Raw genomic sequence first — 25471 nt, 5'->3', positions numbered from 1 at the left:
AAATTTGTCATCGTAAATTTTCATGTCTTATTTGATATATCTCACCAATTGTCTCGAACCTCTTCAGGGGTCTCATAAGTTCTCTAACTCATCATGATTGTCATAATTTATAATATATTCTACCTAGGACTAGGGACTGTGATTAGTTTCCTATAGAATTCCTTCATAGATTAGAAAATCCTCTTTCATTTTAGTTTGTGATCATGGAAAGTGACGTGAAGAGATAGTGTATCAACGTGTTCAATTTGGAGTCCTCCAAGTTCCTATGGAGTTAGTAAACTGAATGAAATGATCATGAATATTATAAGGGTCAACTCCTGAAACTTCAATCCAAGTACTGATATGCTGTCATAAAGAACCAAAGATATCGCAATGCAGAAACAAATAAGGTGCAGATTTGTCAAACTCACACCCAGCCACACACCTTATCGCCGCGGGTTAAATTATGCCACGCCTTAAAAGATTAGTTTTTGTTGGCAACCTATCTCGCTGCAATCTCCATGCAAGAATTGAGACATTCAGGGGGTACCTGCTTTTGCCACACGAGATCTCCCGTGACATCAACTAATGTGCAATGATTTACAATTAATGTAACCATCCATGAATAAAATCTTTCAAAGGGTTGTTTCCCTTCTCCAAAGGACATAAGTTTCTCTATAAATAGAGACGCTTTGGAGACAGAAAGATATAACGAAAAAAATGGAACATCACATTCTTGTGAGTCTAAATTCTGCCCAAAATCATACTAAATCATTATTTCCTTTCTCAAGTGCACGATAGAAATCGACATAACTTTATTCTGTAAACTACCATTGTTGATACGTTTGGTGTGAATGTGCAAGTCACGTTAAGGATTCCATCGTATCCTGAAGAGGATTCACTGGTATAACCCTTTGCATCCATTTGGAATAACTGGTGGGGGAGAATCTAACCTAAAGGTTAGTGTGTCCCACACACGCTTTGAAATTTGAGTGAACAATTCATCGTGTTCGTCTTCTTGGTCATGATATTGCAGCGCAGACCCCAAACACAGGCTCTAACACTTTCTTCCCCATACTCACAATTTTTTTTCCCTCGCCCACTCCATCATGACCCCGACAAATTTTTTCTCCCTCATTAGTCATCCATCCCCCCAATATCTTCCCCACTCCATCCACCGAGACACCCTCTCCTTCAACTTCTCAACACCGTTTGCAAGACGGTCAAACTGTACTATTTTCGCAAAAACACGAAACTGTCCAAAAGTTCTACACGTGTATCTAATGATGTGGTCATAAAAATTAATTAATTTTAAATAAAATAATAATAATAATTTTTTATTTTTGTATTTTACCCTTAGGTACATGTTTTTTTATATGCCTAATTTTGACCCCACCAAGAGTTCATACATTTGTTTTTGACAAACGAAATTTGTGCATAAATTCCATTGTTTCCAAGCATTTACACATTTTATTTGTACATGTAGTTCATAGGTTTATCTCATGCAATATCAATCATGGTTGTCAAACTCGTGAGTAAATTTTTACGAGTTTAGAAGACAAAAATGAGTGTAATCGCACATAGAATCATTTTTATGTTATATTTGTTTAAACTTGTACAAACCCGCATAGACTCGCTATTCATTAGTTGTTGCTTTGTCCTTTGTGAATCTTATAATCGTTGCTATGTTTGTTGTCATTGTTCATGTAATTTTTGTTGCTCTGTTTGTTTTCATGTAATCAGTGTTCGTTTCCACCAACGACATTCCCTTTCTTCCCTTTAGTATGTTTTTTCTATTTATTAAGTATGTTCATGTGATTGCCGATTGAAGGTTGTTAAAGATTTTCAATAAATTCTTTCAAAAAGAATGACGATCAGTCCATAAACATATTTGTGTGTGATCTGATTAAGATTGCAATTATCTTTTCTCTAATATTGGGTGTTTATATCAACATTATGTGTGTTTGTGTAAACATATGTGAAATTTACAGGGTTTTTTAAAGTCATTTTTAATTTTCCATATACTTGTGAGTTTACAAGTTGAGTCTAGGGATCCTGTTTGAGTGCATATAGATTCATGAGTTTGACAACTTTGTTTAATAATCACGTTAAAAAGTTATTTGAAGACAAGAAACCTACGCATACATCCATGTCTATTATTGACATAGTTTTAATAGGATAGATGACAAGAAGACATTGAGATTTGGCAGAGCTAAATGTTATTTTTCAAGTTGCATATCAAACTTTAAAGAAACAACTATTCTTTAACGGAGTGCATGTATGACTACAAGATCAATAAATATATTCTAGAAATTAAAGAAACATTAGTTTATGTGATTCTTTCCCTTATATAAAATTCATAGAAAAGAATTGGCAATGAGGGCACGGTAATTGGTGGAGCTGCTAGCATTGGATAAGAAAGTCAAACTCTCAGTTTGTATTCCTTCCTTGAACATCAACAACAAAGCGATCCTTATACTAGGGGCATAAATGACACCCTAATCACCAACAAAGTCTAAATTATACATATCCCAAATGATTAAGTAATCTTCCCAAATGATTAAGTGATCCTTATACTATGTTTTCACCAATAAGCACAAGTAGTGAGCACATACAAACTCGTTCCAAAAAGGGTATTATCAAAAGCAATCCCAAATATTGTGATTAGAGGATTAGGAAGGTTTGACACTCATATATTCTGCATAATAGATGCTATATCTGATTAGAATTCTTTAGGGGTATGTGCAGCCCTTTGCTTTTCATGGAAGGCTACTCTATCATTTGGCTTCCTTTCTCTCTTTTGTGTAGACAGGTTCAGGCCTTAATCCTGGTTTGTATTTTATTTTCATTGCTTTGATAAAAAAAAAATGTTTTCAATAGGAACTCAAGGTGAAACTAAAAGTGAGCAGCAGCTTTTTATCCGTAATACACAAGGTGACATTCAAATGCAACAAGGGTTCCGTCTGTTTAAGTTTTTTTCAAAAAAAAAAAAATCTATTATTTTTCTTAAAAAAATGACTCTTTTTTTTTAATTTTTAAGTGTTTGTTTAGGATTTTTAGAAAAATCATTTTATCAAAGAAGTCTATGCAGGTAACTTATATTAACATTATGTAATCAAGCCAGCTAAAAGATTATTATCTTAAAAATCTAGACACGCGGTTGAGAACAAAGAAATATTTCAAGTGTAAAGCACACAATAAAACATCAATTAGGTAGCTTATACCCGTTAGTGGTGTAAAAATAATGTGTAACACAGTTTTGTTTTTTTCCTAAAAAAGATTATGATTTTGGAATATACATTGTGTCATCAAGTTTTAAGTTTTTCTGAAACCTTCTCAATATTGGAACTTATTTCTGCTATATTAGCAAGATAGTTCAAGTTACTTGTAGCTATCTAATCAACAAAGGTGTTATATTATTTCTCTGTTATCGTAGTTATTATAAATTCATTAAGGAAGAAATATGATAGCTTGGGTTCATGAATCAAGTTTTGTCCATTCCTCGACATAGTTGGTCACCAATTACCATTCTTATCACTTACACTCATGTTATTTTAACCTGCCAAAAAAATTCATTAACAATGCCTGTAATATCCCACCTGTCAGTATCGGAATATTACCAGTCGATTGTACCAGAGGGTAAATATTTCGATAAGAAAGTTTGACGGATAAAGTATCAGTGTTGGATTTAACACGATTGAGGCAAGGGCATAATTGTAATTTCACGAAAAAGGATATTTATATGATTTTGGTTAAAAATATCTCATTTTCCCTTATCCTTTCTCTCTCTAGGTTGGCAAGATTTCTCCTCCTTCTCACTTCTCTTCTCTTCTCTCACGCCATCCTCTCTTCTTCTCCACCAATCTTTCCTAAAATTTCATCCTATCATGGTAAGCTTTTAAACTATGTTCCCTTGTGGTCTCTTAAGCTTGAGGAAGCTTGGGTTAAGATTGGTTTCTCTACTTCTCTTCTCAAGAATGGATTCAAGAAGTTAGGGTTTGATTGGGGTTGAGTGAAGGTTATGTTCGAAGCTTGAGCTTGTACATGTTAAGGTCTCAACAAGATCAAGTGTCTTGGTTTGCAAAAAAGAGTATGAAGATTGGAATGGCATAAGCTAAGAATGCAAGTGAATCAAGCTAGGGTTTTGGTTGCTTGGGCTTGGAAGCTTGGGAATCAAGTTCACATCATGACTAGGTGAGTTCCATAGATAGTTTTCCTACCCTTTGGGATTATGTTTATGTCTTGTATGGAAAGTATGAAAACTATGAAATTCTTGGATTTATGTATGAGTTTAGTTGCCCCTTTTCTTTCCATGCTTACTATACATGTTAATACTTCTCATATGAGTGTTTTACAAGTATTCTATGATCAAATATGTTCAAATATGCTTAGGGACACTTGGTTTTCAAGTTTTTGAGCAGAAAACACCATTTTTACAAGTGTTGGACTGTCATAACTCGCCACAGGGAGCAGATAGCTCGCTAGGCGAGCTAGACAGCCGAACTAGGGGTCCTGCTCGCCCCCAACTCGCCACAGCGAGCAGACTATGTGGTCGCACATGGTTTGCTCGCTTCAGGCAGGTTTTGGCATCTTTCGAGCGGATTTCTTTGCACAATCTTTTATAAAAGTAAACCCCTCAAACCAAGGTCCTATAAGATGATCTTTTAAAAGAGTTTTCTCAAGAATGAAGCAAGTATTTAACAAGCTTAGTGATGTTTGGTACACGAGAGAATAACATGATACGATATGAATTGGGGTAGCAAGTTATTTATTAAGCAAGGGAAAGATTATAGAGCCTTGACATAGCTTGTCGAGAACTAGAATAGTTAGCAAAGAAATAGAATGCTATGCATTAGTGATATGCTTGATAAGACGCAAATTGATATTGAATATCATTTCGCATAAGAGCTAGAGTGCCATACGAGTATGGCAAAACGTGAATCGATTAGATATCTATTCACAAAGTAAGTTAAGCAAGCATATAGTTTACCTCTAGTGGGATTGTTTAAGGATCCGACGTAAAAGAGATAGTATGAATACGTTTAACCTTCATACATGCATAAGACTAAGAATTTTAAAGATGTAGGTGCCATATCTCTTGTATTCCTACCAAGGTTGGATACAATGGGGTTCTCCAAGGGGAACGGGGTAAGCCGTAAGGGACCCGCATGTCACTGAGTAAGCAAGAGTAGGTGCCGTGTCTCTTGTAATCCTTCCAAGGATGGATTCAAGGGGTTCTCCGAGGGGAACGATTAAGCCGTAAGGGAGCCGTACGTCACTGAAGGAGTCCGGTGTGCCTTAGCCAGGACTTTCACCGGTAGTAAGGGATTAACTTCCGGGGTAACTCCACCCGGGACTAATCCGTAAAATGAACTCAGATATGTTTGTTTGTTAAACGCTAACATAATGATGAATCTTACTATGCATATTTATTAAACATTTATATGTTTTGTCATAGAGCCTTGACGTAGATCGTCATGAACAAGTAGAGCTTTGACGTTGATCGTCAAGAAGTAATAAGATAGAAAGAATCACCATTAGTGATAAGATATGATATCTTGTTAGATACAACGTATTCAAGCAAGTAGAAGCAAGTAAAGATATGCCGATGACGAACTTAGGTTTCCCCCAATCATCCGCTTTAGAATCGTGTCATGTTTATGTTATGATTAGGCCTCGATACGTAGAGCGTATCTTGGCATTGCGGTATTAGTTTCCCCTTGACTGCCATGACACATATAAGAAAAGAAGCCAATAACAAGTTAAGAAGCACCTATGATGGGTCTAGCATGCACTACCGTCTAGAAAAACATGACCACACATGTATAATCAACCGGCAGGTTGTATTGTAGACACGTGGTGACCGTAGGTTTCCCCCGAGGTTACCTATAGCCTAGGATTAGGTGGAACTCACTGAGACATTATGTCTCATCCCAATCCTTATTTGTTTCAGATAAACAGGTTGGATTAGCAAGCTAGTAGCCGAATGGATGTTTCAGCAAGTGATCGTTCGTACCCGCCATAGGATGTTAAGGATATGCAAGGAAGCATTTAATATCTTTTAGAAAAGTTGAGTTGTATAAATATTGTACGAATGCATTTTGGTTGTATAACATATTCATTCGAAGTTTTATTGTTGTAAAAATTTAATGTATCCAATACTAAACTAACGCACATGCTAAACTTTCTAGATACGTTTAGTATGGGTGTTACATTTGGTATCAGAGCAGGTCGATTCAGATCGTGCCTTGGGTCATTAAGTTACAACTAAGGTAGTGGGGCCATTGGGTTCCGGGTAAATGTTCTAGTTGTTGTTGTTAGTTGAGCCTGATGAACTCAATTTAGCATTCGACGATTAGAACGGATGCCTGAGAGCTGAATAAGACCATGGAGGAACGAAGAATGTGATAAAGATGCACTGGAATGTGTGAACTCAGAAGCAAGAACTCGGAATGAGTATTAGTAAGAAGTTGATCGTGCCAGTAGGTGGTCGGTGAATTAAGCAAGTAGAAGTATGAATCCTCCGGGATTGTAAGGCAATGTTAAGCAGGGATGTTTCGATATCGTTGGATAAGATGCTAGTAATACTATGTATACCCGTAAGTATAAAGTTTGGGAATATCTGAGTATGATATGAAGTTTCGATAAGAGTCGTTGTTGGAATGGGTTTATTATATAGAAAGGGGTTGTATTCTGAAAAGTAAACGCAAGGCTACAAGATAGAGGGAAGTCGGCGTGTGTTGACGGAGTTAGTAGGCTCTCAGAAATAGTGTATGTGATTGAAGCTATAGACAAGATTCTAGTGTTCGGGTAGTTACGTTAAGCGGCAACGTAGAGAAGCAAGCTACTTATAGTGGAAGAAGTTAAGGATTCAAGTGAAAGTTTTACGTTATCAGGAATGAGGCATTAATTTCCAACGTGCCGAGAATTGTATAGGATTAGGTTGGTGCTTGCCATGAATATGTTATAGAATATTTTACAATGTTAGGAAAGAATGATGTGCATTAAGTTACTTTAGAAATAGGAATTTTCATACGAAAAATGTTTTTCGGAAAATTTGAGTTGAAGAGGCTCACCAATAGCGAGCTTGGGGGCGAAATTTTCAGTTTTTCTGAAAACTGTCGATTCGTCTCTAGGGTTTACATTACCTATTGGGGGTTGTCTCCACAATAATCTTTTATGCGACGAAAACCTTTTATGACAACAAGTGACGAATGCATATCACATCCTAGGGTTTTGAAAGGAAAAGGCATGGGCAATCATTAACGAAATCGATACGGTGTAAGGTAACTTTGGAAGTCAATGGGTCAAGAGTCAAGAAGGAGTTTAGACCAAGGGTTTAGGAGTTTCGGTAATTTAATTAAATGTCACAAATATGAAGACATGAAGAAAAGAAGTTAAAGTGGTGAAGAGTTACGTGAAATCACAAGGTTCTCGGATTATGTGGAGCTATGAGTATCTCTCAAACCTATGTTTTGCTTAATTGACTTGCTAAGACTCGTTATGATGTTGATTCATAAAGTTTACCTGAGTTTAGAAAGATGCACGCATATGGGTGATTGAAGTTGGCATGTTTTTGTTTTAAAATTAAAATGAAGTATTGTAGGTACCGGTTGTTACAACTCGCGTTGAGTGGGCTAAACTCACTAGAACCAAGATTTGATGACACATATGTGTTATCAACTCGGTCTATGATTTTAGAGTAACAACTGGGGCCTAGATTTAGTATTTATACATATATTTATAGTGGGAAATCATCAACGTCAATGACCCGTGTGCTAGTTTATGAAGTTTTCTTAGAAAGAAAAATTAACGAGCAAGAATAGGAATGATTAAGCGAAATATAGTAGGCGAGAATACTGAGGTACAAGGTTAGATGTTTGAGGAATGTATATTTAAGTTCAAGATGAGTCTACTATGGGAATTTGAGATTACTCGGAAACAAGTTCAAGTATGATATGTATATATCAAGAGGGGAACCCAAATAGCAAGAACGTAAGATTTATCCCCGAGTAAAGTATTATAAATATACGATAAGTTTATTGTGAGTTTTAATCTTACAAGCAATGGTAAGTGTAAAGTTGTGACGTGATTGCAACATGGAAGATCTTGAGAATAATTCAAGAAGATAGTAAACAAGAGGTGGACAGGAATGTGGAAAATTCCCTCGCACTAACGGATTAGAATATTGGTTTAAGCCAACATGTGAGTAATATCCGAGTATTGATCGAAGAAACAAGTATGACGACCGATATTTGGAAAAGATGGTAACACTTGAGTAATATCCGAGTAAGATATTTTGAAGATTTGAGTTTAGTATTCCTGAAGAAGAGGAACAAGTTAACATCAAGTGGGTCAAGGATCTACTATGGTTTATGTTATGCAGTAATGTATATCAGTTAAGAAGGGAAGAATCCACATTCAAAGTTAAGCATGATATCACGAAAGGAGATGCAACTCTTGAGTTTTATGCAATGAGCTTCATACCCTCGTATACAACACTTGTTGAGTGAAACGATACTTGTTAGAATAAGTCAAACCTTGATTTTATAACTTTTAAGGTTAAGATAGGTATTAAGGAACTTGGGAATGATGTATATTCTAAAACATGAAATTTTACATTGTTGAAACTAAAGAGGTACGTCCTAAGCGAGTAAGCTCACTTAAGACGTATAGGCTTCAGGACCAACTTGTTATAGGCAAGCTTAGGGCGAGTTGTAAAACCTTTTTCAAAAAAATATTGAGACTCGTCCTGTGGTTCTGTAGTACCATTACAAATTCGGTTTTGAAATGATAACTCTTTTTAGTCATGTGTCTATTCGTTCCAAGAACCCGTATACCAAAGTTTAGAAAAATTTCTTAAAACAAGGTGCTGGAACATGTATCGTTATCATTTAACAAGAAACGACACTTGAAAGTGTGCAAACGTCATGGAATCAACAATGTCAGTATGATACAAATAACATACAGGATGCACGGATTTGTGTTAAGAGTGTTCAATGCAAGTGCAAATGGTTTTAGCAGAAAGTTTCAAGAGCATGTGAACCACAACACTGGTTATTAAATTGTCAGAAGAGTCAACATTTTTGATTTCACTTCTCCATGTCAATCTATAAGAGTTACCCATTAAGTCGGGTGCAATGAGATCGCAAATAAAACAGAAGATTTCCTAAGGCTTTGAAAAGAGATAAGAGATTCGTGGGATCGTCTATATGAGTAATGTAAGTAAGAGGCATGTGTCTCAAGGTACGATAAGTAAGATGACGTATGAACTATGTGTTTACACGCTAAGATGTTTTAAATGCAACTGAGCACTGTAGGGCAAACCTGGTTTCCGGTAGGACTCCAGTTAAAGGCAAATCCCGAGTGTTTTAGATAATGAAAAGTTACTTAGATACATGGCTATGCTAAGTAGATAAAGTGTGATTCCAAGATAATCGGTACACATGTAGCAAGTGCAAGTTTCAACCATGATGATTTAGTAGAACGATCAATTCCGAAGAGAATTTGATGAGGGCTACAAAGGAATGGAGGGAGGGCTTGCTTGCTGCCCATTTTGATGTTTTTTATTTTTTTTGTTGTAATAAAAGTGTAAGGGACCAATTCTGGCCAAAAACACTAAGTTTGAATTTCTAGTGTGTTTTATCCATTTTAAAGCTTTCATAAGCTTTAAATGGTGTGCTTGCTTTACTTTACAAAGAAAATAATATGCTGAATAAAGTATAGTGAAAAGAAATCAAGAACATTAATGGGAGGAAGAAAAATAGCACATGACATGACAGGAAAGAAGGAAGTGGTGCTGCCACACATTAAAGCACAATGAATTGTTTTCTTTCAGCCCACTCATTGAGGAAATCAGATGGACACGTTTTGAGCATCTTGAGAGCCGCCCCACATCAATTATAGCTGCACAATTTTCATTCAAAATCAATTTGTAACCATTATTGCAATTATTCAGCACTAGGCATTAATGTTGGACTAATGGCTGAATTCTTAGAGTTTTCATGAGTTATATTCCTTGTATTACAGCATCTGACCTCTTTCATATATATAAGGGGCAAAAATTATGAATAAAAGAAGACTATTTTGAGTGAAAAACTACACTATGTGTGTTTTTGAGCAATTGCTCTTTGGTTCTGGATTGGACCAATTTTGATCATATCAAGAATCCTTTCTTGTGGTGATCCTCAATCCCATAGACTTATCACTTTCTTGGATTAGAGAGTGTGGCGTCCCTTTCTTTCCATTCCATTTCTCCATTTTATCTACAAAATCTGTTTGGGTCAAAATTCTGCCATTTATCCATTTTAGCCCAAATATCCATTTTTCATTCTGTTTTATTGCATTTTGAGTCACAAGAATTTTAAAGTTCAAATTATCAAATCAATTTCGTGAGTTTGGAGGAAAAATTATCATTTTTGGAATATTGGACTCATCAAGTGGTAATCAGAGCAAGGTTCTAAAAAGGGCCAAACTTTGGTAAAGTGTCTTTCTTCTTGTTCCTTATTTTTTTTTTTTTTCTGTCCAATATTGATATTCATATAAAAAAAACAAAAAAAAAAATATTAGAAAAAAAAATTGCTCCTTTTTGTGTTTTTGCCACACTCTAATTTTTTTTTTTCGTTTCTAGTCAACCTTTATCCTTTGTTTCTTATTTTAGTGTCTTTCTTTGTGTTAAGTCTTTGGGATTGTTGATTGTTTTTGGTTTCTTTAAAGAACTAAAAGAGAAATTTGAGTGGTAAGGACCATTTTAAACACTTGTTACTAATTTCACAAAATTTCACAATCATGTCTGATCCACCTTCACCTAGAACAGCAGCTATGACGATTCAAATGAGAGCAATGCGTGAGCATTTTGAGAGGCTGTTAAGAGAACAAGCTGAACAATTCCAACAAAGAGTTGATGAGTTAAAAAGAAGGTCTCAAAATTCTAATGATGGCAGTGGTGATGAGGATGAGAGGAGGCCTAGAAGGAGACCAAGGGAAAATCATTTAAGAGGCATAAAAATTAAAGTCCCATCTTTTGTTGGAAAGAGTGACCCAGAAGCATACCTAGAATGGGAGACTAAAATTGAACAAATTTTTAATTGCCATAATTACTCTAATGTTGAAAAAGTGCAGGTTGCTTCCATTGAGTTCAAGGAGTATGCTTTAGTATGGTGGGATCAATTGATCAAAGAAAGAAGAAGGTATCGAGAACAATCGATTGATACTTGGGATGAGATGAAGAGAATCATGAGGAGAAGGTTTATACCTTCCTATTACCATAGAGATTTGCACAACAAATTGCAAAGACTTACTCAAGGTTCAAAAAGTGTTGAAGAATATTTCAAGGAGATGGAGATTGCGAAAATTAGAGCTAATGTGGAAGAAGACAATGAAGCAACCATGGCTAGATTTCTTCATGGTCTAAATCATGACATTAGTGACATTGTTGAACTTCATCACTATGTTGAAATGGATGACTTGGTACATCAAGCTGTCAAAGTGGAACAACAACTCGAAAGAAAAGGCCAAGTTAGAAGAAACAGTTCTTCTTCTAACTCTTCAAGTTGGAAGGATAAAATAGAGAAGGAGGGAGCCTCGTCATCAATTCCAAAGGAGTCCATGGCTGATCCTAAAGGTATACAAACAAACCCTTCTCAAAGTACTTCTTCTAACAAAAGTGTTAAGTGTTTCAAATGTCAAGGTCAAGGTCACATAGCTTCTCAATGTCCAACAAAGAGAACTATGATGATTGAGGAGAATGAACACGTTGAAGTAGAGAATCATGATGGGTATGTTGAAGAGGAGGCTGAAGAAATACCAAGTGGAGACTTTTTCATGATTAGGAGGTTTTTGGGAAATCAAGCTAAGGAGGAGGAATCAAATCAAAGGGAAACTCTTTTCCACACAAGATGCCTTGTTCAAGGGAAGGTATGCTCTTTAATTATTGATGGAGGTAGCTGTACTAATGTTGCTAGTACACGTTTGGTGTCTAAATTGGAATTAGAAACAAAACCTCACCCAAGGCCTTACAAACTTCAATGGCTTAATGAACATGTAGAACTGCTTTGTGATAAACAAGTAGAGGTTTGTTTTAAAATTGGTAAGTATGAAGATGCTATTTTGTGTGATGTAGTACCAATGGAGGCTAGTCATTTGTTGTTAGGGAGACCTTGGCAAATTGATAGAAGTGTTCTTCACGATGGCCGAACCAACAAGTACTCTTTTATGCATTCTGGTCAAAAGATTTGTCTTGCACCATTGAGTCCTAGTGAGGTTAGAGATGATCAAAAGAAAATGAAAGAAAAATATGAGCAAGAAAAAAGAGAAAAAGAAAAAGAAAAATCAAAAGAAAAGAAAGAGAGTTTGCTTGAAAAAAAAAGGAGAGTATCAAGAAATAGTCATGAACAAACAGCCCCTATATTTACTACTTTGCAAAAAGGTGGCTTTGTTGACTAACACTCAAAATTTTCCAAGTTGTACTAAATTTCTCTTGCAGGAATGTGAAGATGTATTCCCAAAGAAGGTACCACAAAAATTTGAAAGAATTGTGTTTGAACTTGGAGGTTGTATAGCTTCCAAATTCGAGGACGAATTCTTTTGAAGAGGGGGAGTATGATGAGGGCCACAATGGAATGGATGGAGGGCTTGCTTGCTGCCCATTTTGATGTTTTTTATTTTTTTGTCGTAATAAAAGTGTAAGGGACCAGTTCTGGCCAAAAACACCAAGTTTGAATTTCTAGTGTGTTTTATCCATTTTAAAGCTTTCATAAGCTTTAAATGGTGTGCTTGCTTTACTTTAGAAAGAAAATAATATGCTGAATAAAGTATAGTGAAAAGAAATCAAGAACATCAATGGGAGGAAGAAAAATAGCACATGACATGAAAGGAAAGAAGGAAGTGGTGCTGCCACACATTAAAGCACAATGAATTGTTTTCTTTCAGCCCACTCATTGAGTAAATCAGATGGACACGTTTTGAGCATCTTGAGAGCCGCCCCACATCAATTATAGCTGCACAATTGTCATTCAAAATCAATTTGTAACCATTATTGCAATTATTCAGCACTAGGCATTAATGTTAGACTAATGGCTGAATTCTTAGTGTTTTCATGAGTTATATTCCTTGTATTACAGCATGTGACCTCTTTCATATATATAAGGGGCAAAAATTATGAATAAAAGAAGACTATTTTGAGTGAAAAACTACACTATGTGTGTTTTTGAGCAATTGCTCTTTGGTTCTGGATTGGACCAATTTTGATCATATCAAGAATCCTTTCTTGTGGTGATCCTCAATCCCATAGACTTATCACTTTCTTGGATTAGAGAGTGTGGCGTCCCTTTCTTTCCATTCCATTTCTCCATTTTATCTACAAAATCTGTTTGGCTCAAAATTCTGCCATTTATCCATTTTAGCCCAAATATCCATTTTTCATTCTGTTTTATTGCATTTTGAGTCACAAGAATTTTAAAGTTCAAATTATCAAATCAATTTTGTGAGTTGGGAGGAAAAATGATCATTTTTGGAATATTGGACTCATCAGAATTTTAAGATTTAAGAGACTATATTCGTTATGCGGATAAAGAATGAGGATGAGTTACATGTTTTGAGGAGGAAAGTATGTTAGAACTCCTTGGGAGTGGGGATGATCAGACTTTATGTATGGAACCAAAGGAGACGGATTTTAGTCGCGGTGATTGGTAGATGATTTCTAAATTTCGAGGACGAAATTTCTTTAATGGGGTAGAATGTAATATCCCGCCAGTCAGTATCAGAATATTACCAGTCGATTGTGCCAGAGGGTAAATATTTCAATAAGAAAGTTTGACAGATAATGTATCAGTGTTGGATTTAACACGCTTGAGGCAAGGGCATAATTTATATGATTTTGGTGGAAAATATCTCATTTTCCCTTATCCTTTCTCTCTCTAGGTTGGCAAGAGTTCTCCTCCTTCTCTCTTCTCTTCTCTCATGCCAACCTCTCTTCTTCTCCACCAATCTTTCCTAAAATTTCATCATATCATGGTAAGCTTTTAAACTATGTTCCCTTGTGGTCTCTTAACCTTGGGTTAAGATTGGTTTCTCTACTTCTCTTCTCAAGAATGGATTCAAGAAGTTAGGGTTTGATTGGGGTTGAGTGAAGGTTATGTTTGAAGCTTGAGCTTGTACATGTTAAGGTCTCAACATGATCAAGTGTCTTGGTTTGCAAGAAAGAGTATGAAGATTGGAATGACATAAGCTAAGAATGCAAGTGAATCAAGCTAGGGTTTTGGTTGCTTGCGCTTGGAAGCTTGGGAATAAAGTTCACATCATGACTAGGTGAGTTCCATAGATAGTTTTCCTACCCTTTGGGATTATGTTTATGTCTTGTATGGAAAGTATGAAAACTATGAAATTTTAGCGTTTATGTATGAGTTTAGTCACCCATTTTCTTGCCATGATTACTAAACATGTTATTACTTGTCATATGAGTGTTTTACAAGTATTCTATGATCAAATATGTTCAAATATGCTTAGGGACACTTGGTTTTGAGGTTTTTGAGCCAAAAACACCATTTTTACAAGTGCGGGACTGTCATAACTCGCCACAGGGAGCAGATAGCTCGCTAGGCGAGCTAGACAACAGAACTGAGGGTCCTGCCCGCCCCCAACTCGCCATAGCGAGCAGTTGCTCGCCTCCCCAGTAAAGTTACTCGCCATGGTGAGCAGACTGTGTGGTCACACATGGTTTGCTCGCTTCAGGCAGGTATTGGCATCTTTCGAGCAGCTTTCTTTGCACAATCTTTTATAAAAGTAAACCCCTCAAACCAAGGTCCTATAAGATGATCTTTTAAAAGAGTTTTCTCAAGAATAAAGCAAGTATTTAACATGCTTAGTGATGCTTGGTACACGAGAGAATAACATGATACGATATGAATTGGGGATAACAAGTTGTTTATTAAGCAAGGGAAAGATTATAGAGCCTTGACATAGCTTGTTGAGAACTAGAATAGTTAGCAAAGAAATAGAATGATATGCATTAGTGATATGCTTGATAAGACGCAAAGTGATATTGAATATCATTTTCGCATAAGAGCTGGAGTTCCATACGAGTATGGCAAGACGTGAGTCGATTAGATATCTATTCACAAAGTAAGTTAAGCAAGCATATAGTTTACCTCTAGTGCGATCGTTTAAGGATCCGAGGTAAAAGAGATAGTATGAATAGGTTTAACCTTCATGCATGCATAAGACTAAGACTTTTAAAGATGTAGGTGCCATGTCTCTTGTATTCCTACCAAGGTTGGATACAAGGGGTTTCTCCAAGGGGAACGGGGTAAGCCATAAGGGACTCGCATGTCACTGAGTAAGTAAGAGTAGGTGCCGTGTCTCTTGTAATCCTTCTAAGGATGGATTCAAGGGGTTCTCCGAGAGGAACGGTTAAGCCGTGAGGGAGCCGCACGTCACTGAAGGAGTCTGGTGTGCCTTAGCTGGGACTTTCACCAGTAGTGAGGGATTAACTACCAGGGTTACTCCACCCGGGACTAATCCGTAAAATGAACTCAGATATGTTTGTTTCTTAAACACTGACATAATGATGAATCTGACTATGCATAATTATTAGACATTTATATGTTTTGTCATAGTTCCTTGACGTAGATCGTCAAGAACAAGTAGAGCTTTGACGTAGATCGTCAAGAATTAATAAGATAGCAAGAATCACCATTTGTGATAAGATATGATATGTTGTTAGATACAACGTATTCCAGCAAGTAGAAGCAAGCAAAGAAAGATATCTATGAGCGTAGCTTGGCATTGCGGTATTAGTTTCCCCTTGACCGTCATGACACGTATAAGAAGAGAAGCCAATAACAAGTTAAGAAGTACCTATGATGGGTCTAGCATGCACTACCATCTAGGAAAACATGACCACACACATATAATCAACCGCCAGGTTTTATTGTAGACGCGTGGTTACCGTAGGTTACCCCCGAGGTTACCTATACCCTAGGATTAGGTGGAACTCACTGAGACATTATGTCTCATCCCAATCCTTATTTGTTTCAGATTAACAGGTTGGATTAGCAAGCTAGTAGCCGAATGGATGCTTCAACAAGTGATCTTTCGTACCCGCCGCAGGATGTTAAGAATATGCAAGGAAGCATTTAATATCTTTTAGAAAAGTTGAGTTGTATAAATATTGTACGAACGCATTTTGATTGTATAACATATTCATTCGAAGTTTTATTGTTATAAAAATTTAATGTATCCAATACTAAACTAATGCACATGCTAAACTTTCTAGATACGTTTAGTATGGGTGTTACAATGCTGCCGCAAGAACAACACGTACAAGCAAGCAAAAAGAACAACACGATACAATAGAGGCTATAAAAACAGCCTGCACAACAGGGACGACAGCAAACACAAAAACGCACAAAACAAACACAGTCACCGCCGATACAAAACTGGGGCAACGCTGAAAACCAACAAAGCCTAAAAAACCACAAATCTACATCCCCGAAACTGAGAAACAAAGATAAAAAACCAGCCAAAACCCCGCACACACACTAAGTCCCAAACACAGTAGACCCCAAAACCAAACAGCTGCAGCAGCAACTACATTCAAATTAGATACATGAAGGACTTCAGTGCTATACCTTTTCTATATAAGAGGGTATCTGACGGATAGTCCATTCACATACATGAATAGTGCCCTCTATAAGCAGCCACGCTACTGTTTACTACCACCAGTCCACTATTGTTTAACGGAGGAGTCTGATCCACAAATGGACCTCTCAAAAGGGAAGTTAAATGCAAACCAAAATATAGGGATTAGTTATTGCAATTGCTGGATATATTACTTCTATGGAGAGATAAATTCACACTATAAATGTCAAAGTTGTCTTTCTTTTTCCTCTTATAATAAAGTTGATCATCAAATACATATTTATAAGCAGACTTGTGAATAACTCATTTTGCCAAGATACATGATTTGTAATTTGTGTAGACTTATACTTCATCTCAACAATCAATAAATCATATACAACATCACCATATACAGGAATATCAACATTCAAAGCTCATACCTTCTCAATTTGGTTTGTGAGCATTGCAAAGATAAATGGTAACTATGACAAGATAAAGGATAACTATATTGTAATGAACATAATGCAATTTTTATTAAAATTAAAGTGATAGTGAGATCATTCAGTAGTTCATCTTCTACAAAACAAATAAAGAAATCATAATGATTGCACAATTGTCATCGAAATTCAAAATAACCAATTATATAATGAGAAATCATTTACCAAGTATTAATCTTAATTACAATAGGCCTCTAGCAATCATTTCACGAAGAAGTTTCTCCGCCTTTTCATTCTCATCTTTATGAAAGAGAGCCTAGATGATAGTTTCATAAGTTACAACATTAGGAATGATACTGTTGTCCTTCATTTTTGATAACAAGGCATCTGCTTCATCAAACAGACCCTCTTAACAAAGTCCATTGATCATTGATATTATACGTCCAAGCATTTACACTATAACCCTTAATTAAAAGATCCTGGAAAACATCTTGGTCATTCTTAAGTCGTCATCCTTTACATAGTCCATCGATAAGTACATTGTACGTGCACATCTCCGGTTGAATGCCTTGGTCTTTAATTTTCTTGACTAATGCAATAGCTTGGTCAACATGATTGTTTTTGCATAAAGCATTTATTAAAGAATTGTAAGTGAATATGTCAGTGGGTTGACCATTATCATCCATCGCATCAACAAGCTGTCAAGCATAGGATATTAAACATTTCCCTTAAAGAGACTCAATGTTTCATCAACCAATTTTAATCTTACACAATCCATTAATCATGATATTATAGCTATGTGTATTAGGAGTCACTCCCATTCGAGAAATAATGTTTAACACATGTTTGGCCTCATTTACTTCATTTACTAGGCAGTACCCTTCCATTAGCGAAGTATATGTAACAAGATCAGGTTCCACACCTTCTTTCATCATCATAGCTATCATATTTTTAGCTTATTTAACGTTTCCTTCCTTACAGAGGGCATCAACCAATATATTAAAAGTATAAACAGTTGGGTTAATGTATTTGAATAACATTTGATGGAACAAACAAAATGCCTATTTCATATGAACATCTTTAAATAAGTAATGTGATCCAAGGTTAAAAAGACTAGTGAACTAATACAACGAGGATATTAAACTCTGTTTCGCTATTTAAATGTGCGAAAAAATTTATAATTTAAATGTGCGAAAAAATAATGTAAACTAATAAGCTTAAATTACTTTAAAGGTTCGCAAATTTATAATTTAATTCAAATTAGAGTATATAATTTAATAATCAATAATATTGTTCATATTTACATAAGTAGGCCGGCCTGCTAGGCCTAAAAGGCTATTCTAATAGCCTGTGGCCTGACCTTTTAAGCTAAATAGGCTTCTAAAATAGCTCAGGCCTTCCATATTTAAGAAAAAAGCCTGGCCTGGCCTGTCGTAGGCTAGGCCGTTGGCCCCTGTAGGCCGGCCTGACCTATTCCCATCCCTAATCCCACGTCCTATTCGTCTTATTATCAATAAGAGCATCATATTCGTCTTTCATGATAAAGTTAACTTATTACCCTTTGATTCTACAACCTATTTAATTTACATTATCGGGACTGTCATTTTCTATTCTAATTTTGTGTTTTTTTCTTAAACAAAAAACTGTGTTTGGATTTGTTTCTATTAGGTTTATTATTACTAGCACCAGTGTTGAATTTCAGATCAGGTAGAACTCTTTTAACTCTTTTTTCATTCTCCCTATACGAAGGAGGAGCTTACATTAGCACTATTGAAGATCTCGTTTGCAAGAATCTTTTCCTTGATAGGGTATAAGCATTTTCATAATTGTTATTGATTCTCTTGTTTTTTGTTTTCTTGATCACATTTGTGAGGCTATATTGTATTAAGGAAATCAAGTTTTTATTTGCAAGGAAAATACCTGTTAGGAACCTAATTTTTGTATTCAAGTAGGACGAAATATATTCACACCATACTTTCATTTTGTTCACACCACTCAATCTATTCCTATTGTTACTTTTCACCATGGGAAACTGTAAAACAATCCCCAAAGCATATTCAGTCTTAATTGTTGTATATTTTTAAGTCCTAATTGTTGCCTTGCCTCACAAACTTAGGTCTTAGATTGTTGTGATGGATTTTTATAGCTTCCTACCTTGTCGTTCTCTAACTAAAACTCTCTAAATGATCAAATACGTATATTTTCTTTTATCAGAGATATTGCAAAATGTATCTTACGAATTGTCAGATGTAAATCTAATGTTTTGAGTACATTTGATTGTTTGTAAAATTTACTTGGTCTTTGATTTCTTGTAAGACTTTAGTAAGCATTTTGCAAACATTAGATATTTGGAAAATTAATTTCAACATTACAACTGCAGGTATTGATATTGAGATACCAGTTTTGGATGTATCTCCTTTTTTACTATCGGGGCAGTCTAATACTCAAGGCGCTCAAAAACATTATTCGATGTGAGTGCGTTCAAGTTTCTGGTATCACAATATTGAAGCTCGAAAGTTATGCTAATTCATTCCATGTTACTTTGGCTCTTTCATTTTAGATTCCAAAAAGATTAGATAACAAAATCAAAGTTTGATTTCTTTGGTAAGTTCATACCATAAACATGTTCTACTCAACATAAAATTCTATATATATTTTTTCTTAGTGCCACCTTCTCTCAGATGCATGCATGCTTCGCACCAGGGACCATATACTCTTTTCGTTCTCACTTCTACTGAATTTTGTCAAAGATTGCTATTTCTTATTAATAATGTCTTTGCAGGAATAATACTCTTCTTTTTTTTTAAGAAACAAAAATGAGGAATAATACTCTTGGATGGTGTGTGTGAAAAGAACGAATGGAGGGTCATCAGAAAGGGATCTGGAGTGTGGTTATGTCACCTTATGAAACTAGATATGTTGATGTCGAGATGGACCGTGAAATACTGGGTTCACTCGCAGTTGCACTTGACGAAGGCTTGTTTATTCCATGTCGGAAAAGGAGAAAGAAATATGATTCTATTAGCCTTTATTGCTGTTATTTTCTTGAACTTTCGGTGCTAATTTATCTGTTATAAAAAACCGTGCAGATTTTCAGCAATTGAGCCTTGTTAATTTTGCAGTTGGATTGATGTTGCTGTTGTTGGCTCCAATTATTAGCAGTTGGGTTCCATTTTATTATGGTAGTTCAATGGCTATAGGAATCGTTCTTGTAGTTATAATCATGGGTTAAATATGTTTTTGGTCCCTATAAAATTGCGACCTTCTAAGTTTAGTCCTTACTTAATTTTAATAGCTTTTTTAATCCCTACAAAAAAAAAATTACTTATAATTTTAGTCCCTGCTAAAATAAATTTTGCTTAATTATCCTTAAACTCTTAAATTTTTTAACGATTCTTTTTATACAAGTTTAGAACACTATGACAGGTTCATTTACTAAAATCTATAATTTTTTAACATGAAATAAATTAAATATGAATTTTTTAAAACGACAAAAGTTTAAGATATAAGTAACAAAAATATGGACGTAGAAATCAAATTTTTGCGATATTTTTTTCGGAGGACCTTTTAATAACGTTCTTAACATGCCTGTAAAAAATTGTTGAAAAACTTAAGAGTTTAAGCATAAATTAAACAAATTTGGATTGAATAAGGACTAATATTGAGTGCAAAATTTTTTTGTAGGGATTAAAAATGCTATTAAAATTAAGTAAGGACTAAACTTACAAGGTTGCAATTTTGTAGGGACCAAAAACATAATTAACCCTATAATCATTCTTTTACAGGTATATATATCAATTACCTTTGTATTATACACATATTATACAATTTCTTCTGACTGTTATGCAGGGCATGAAATTATTGCCAACTCAAAGAAAAAATATATTTTATCTTACCATGTATGGATCAGTGGTGAGTTTGATTCAGTTTTAACTGATGCTCATTTGCAGATCGTCATGTTTCATGCTCATAATTATAACACATAACAATTGTTTCAGTTCGGAGCCGGATCACTCCTTTTGCACCAATTCTCTATGATCGTAAATTCAATTTTTCACACTTTCGGGATGAGTGAGGAGATGCCCAATCCAGTATGAATACCTGTCTATTTATCTTTCAGTTTCTTACAGTTAAAATAAGGTTTTTCTTTGGGTTAATTTTTTTCTTTCAGTCAGCAGAAAATAGTTGCTATGGAGGTTGAAATGACTTCCTCTTTCAGTATATAATAATTTAATTTTGTGGAGGAAACTCAACAATTTTACAGGTGTACTTCTACCCTGTTGTTTGATCCAGTGAAGAATGCGGGCCACATTTGCTCGTTTGCTAGACATGCATTCTCAACAGTCTTTAATCATATATAATTTGGTTTGTTTACCAGGCATTAATTCTTCATGAAATACATTACTTCTATGATTTGCTGGTTTCTCTTTCTGTAGTACTGGGTATCATCTTGGCTGGAACTACTTTAGGCTACTGGACTGTCAAGAGATTTGTGAAATAGGTAATGCTCGCTACTGGGGCTACCTTTGTTTTGCAGGTTTTCGTTTTTTAGTATTGCTGATATAACTAGTCCTGTCATATGTGACAGGTATTGCTAGGTCACTTGGATCATAATTTAATACATTGGAGATCACAAGTATTTTGAAAATGTAAATTATCGAAAATAGTTATCTTTTTAAAAGAACCGTATATTGTTAATAGTAATTATTTTGAAAGTTGCATAGCTTGGTAATAATTTTGATGAAATTACACAGGGTGGTATAAATCATTTTTTATTTACTTGAATGTATTGTGAAGTTTCCCCTTTTTATTCTGACTTTTTTGTTTCTCTATTAGAGCACTCGTGATACACCACTTGCAAGTGGAGCTTTGGTCTCTTGTCGTGCTGTTTGCAAACTTATTTCTTCAATAAAATTGCTTCATGGATGGTAAGTATGACTTATCTTTCAGCTGTATTAATACTTCACTTTAAGCAGTGGAATTGTTCTGCATTTGCTTAGTTATTTTTAGGGTTACCTTGTCGAAGGAAGTAGAAGATGATTAATATAATTTAAATGGTTTTGATGGTGCTAACTAGTAACAACTTACTACTTAGGAATTTTGAATGTTTTTATGAATTGGTATATTTTGTTTTTGTATAACTTTAAATTATAATGTTTTCTTTCTTTACATTTTTATATAATATAGGAACCAGCGTTTAATCCAACCACTGGTAATAATTTAAGAGAGTTTAACTAGTATATTTTCTTAGTGAAAATATTTTCTAGTGCATTCTCATTTGTACAAGGTTAACGGTAGCTGATATGATATTTCAGGAAAGATATCAAAGATTAGAGAAATGATATGGCTGACACGTTACGACCTTTGGCAATCCAGATGATCTTAATCATAGGAGGAATCCCAATCTGGTAGGATATCGTGGGATTGGCGATATTGCTTTTAAGATTGGTGGGATAAACAAGTACTTTAGTACGATCAAGTAATTGCAGAAACTGACTTTTATTGATGGTAGAATATGTTTACAAGAAATTCCACAGGTTGGTCGCATATTCCATAACCACTCAATAACTATCCCATAACCATTTTCCCTTTCCCTTTTTCTTTCTCCATTTATTACTAAAAATAAATAACATAAAGGGCAAATTGTAAAAATCTAACAGCCATAATATAAAGTCTAACAGATGATTGATTATATATCTATAATTTAACTAAATTTTAGTGTTTATGTCTCGGCGTTTTTTCAAAACTGTGTTTCCAATTTTCCACAGCACAGTTGTTAAGTTCTTGTTAAGACTCTTGCTTAAGTTTGTGACTTATGAATTGTGTATCTTATTGGTTTTGAATTTAAGTTTAATTTAATTAAGTGTTTGTAGTTGGTGTATATGTGAAGGGCATAGTAATAATTTAATCAACGATTTTATATCAGTTGTAATTCTAAACTTGTGTGCAATCATTTTAAATATATGCAAGGTTCGGAGTTCGAACACCACCAAAAAATAATCATCTTAAATAGCTATTAAAAAGGAACGGATAAAATATTTTTTCATCTATTTTGATATTACATTTTGTATGGAACATGATCCTTCTTTCATTAATTTTTTTTTTTTTGTTGAAAATCTTATAGGCAGCTGAGGAGCATCTGGTGCGTATGTTTGAAGGTGGAATGCTCTATGCACTTCATGCAAGGTGTGTTACCCTTAGTAAGTTGATTTAATTTTTATGTCTTACCCTGTTTTTATTTTCATCGATCATATATTATTCACAAACTTATTATATATAAAATACACTCCCTTTTATTTCGATGACGACTGAACCTTTATTCTGGTTACATTCAAACATATAATGAATCTTCTGTTACTAATATCAATTAGACTTCAAAAAATTTTCTACAGTCAATAATACATATTATATAAACCCTATGGATAAATTTATATAATATTCTTCAGTCAGTAATATTCTAGAGACCATGCTGAAAGTTCATTGCTTACTTAGACTTTTAAACCATATGTTTTGGTGGAGGTTCCAAAACTCTCTCAATCATTGTTAGGTGCACCAAATTTTAGTGAGTATGAAACAATGTTCCTCCTTGACAAGAGTTCCACAATTAGAATGCTAAGACCATGTGTTCTAGACACAAACCATGCCTACATCTTGATAGATGGAAAACCAACCATGCATAACTAAATGAGAATGCATCCAACAATCCACAAATCACAAGATGATGACCACCCTAGACATGGAGTGTCATTTCAAATGCAGGTGAGAATGCATTAATAACTATAACTTATATGATAAACCCAACACTAATTTGACATAGTCATCAACAAGATATAGATTTGGGATTTCTATATTATTTTTATACCATCAACATGAGAGAAGAACAAAACAACCACCAAACTATATAAGAAAAAAAAATATTTGGCTCTCCATCGTGAGAACACAATCAAAATTGGATATCGAAAAAGTGTAAATCATTACAGTACAGTACAAATGGCTCAGTTCACGTTTTGGCAAAAGGATGGTAGGAATTCAAGTTTACAAAGAAGCTACAAATAGTAGCTTCTCAAAACCACAACAAAAACTTCTCTAAACGTGCGGCAGAAGTGGTAAAATTCTGAAGAAACCACATACTTAATCAGAGATGTGATGCAACTAGATGTAACATTTTTAACAGGTCGAAGTATATTTAATCACAAATTCTTTTAATGGTTGCTACAAAATGGAAACACAATATGTAACATAAGACCAGTAGTATAAGATTAGGCAATAAAAATCAAACTTGATAATTTCCCAAAAAACCAAAAACTTCAACAATCGTCCTCCTCCTCCATCATTCCCTAAATCAAACAATGGCTTCCTTTGAGATGCCCAGAAAACCTCTTATACGTCCATCTTTGGATTGCTTCTCTACTTTTGGTATAAACCACTGCATCTTGTCCACCTGAATCAATATCAGGTGCGGGATGTCCCCCAACAATGGAAGGCTTCCAACTTTATGGAGACCTGTTAGAGCTTAACACCACGCTCCATTATACTCACAACAGAGAAAACTCAACACTCTCTGTTGTGTTTTTTGCTGCCCCACCAACCCCAAAAGGATGTGTTGCGTGGGGAATCATTCCCACAGGCTTAGGGATGATTGGCTCACAAGTCATAGCAACATACAGAAATTATGATGTAATGGAGATAATAATACTGAATTACCAAGAATGTTCCTAGTAAGTTAACCATTGAAACATGGGATTTGAAAGCTGAAGAGGATAATGATCTAATGAAAATATATGCGTCTGTGAACATTTGTATCATAAATTGTTCACGGAGGCGTATATTTTCATTAGACCACCGTTCTCTTCAGCTTTCAAATCCCATGCTTCAATGGCTAACTTACTATGAACAATTATATTGTAATCTTGGATATTCGGTGTTATTATCTCCATTACATCGTCATTTATGTATGTCGCTGTGACTTGTGAGCCAATCATTCCAGTGCCTGTGGGATTCATTCCCCACACAACACATCCTTTTGGGGTTGGAGGGGAGCAACAAACACAACAGAGAGTGTTGAGTTTTCTCTGTTGTGAGTAAAATGGAGCGTGGAATTGAGTTCCAACAGTTCTTTGCAGAGTTGGAAGCCTTCTTCCATGGTTGGGGGACATCCTGCACCTGATATTGATTTAGGTGGACAAGATGTAGGGGTTAATGCCAGTAGTAAAGAAGCAATCCAAAGATCGTTGTATAAGCGTTTCCTGGGCGTCGCAAAGGAAGCCATTGTTTGATTGAGGAAAGGAGGATGACGAAGACGGTTGTTGGAGTTTTTGGTTTTTCCAGTAACAATTTTTGTTGAGTTTCTTTGGGAAACTCAAAGGTTCGATCTCACAAGAAGCTTGTTTACATAAACGACCTTAATGAGCTTAGTGTGACAATAAACACCCCTAGAA

At 35.1% G+C, this 25471-nt stretch overlaps 1 pseudogene; it reads left to right on the top strand.

The window, feature by feature from the left end:
* The first annotated feature begins 14976 nt into the window (after positions 1–14976).
* LOC146915700 (uncharacterized) lies at positions 14977–21965 on the top strand (annotated as a pseudogene).
* Positions 21966–25471: the final 3506 nt, after the last annotated feature.

This window comes from Medicago sativa, chromosome 6, assembly GCF_051527215.1.
Source record: "Medicago sativa cultivar Bolivia chromosome 6, Bolivia_mono, whole genome shotgun sequence".
NCBI classification, from domain to species: Eukaryota; Viridiplantae; Streptophyta; class Magnoliopsida; order Fabales; family Fabaceae; genus Medicago; species Medicago sativa.
This window is presented reverse-complemented; position numbering and strand designations above follow the sequence as displayed.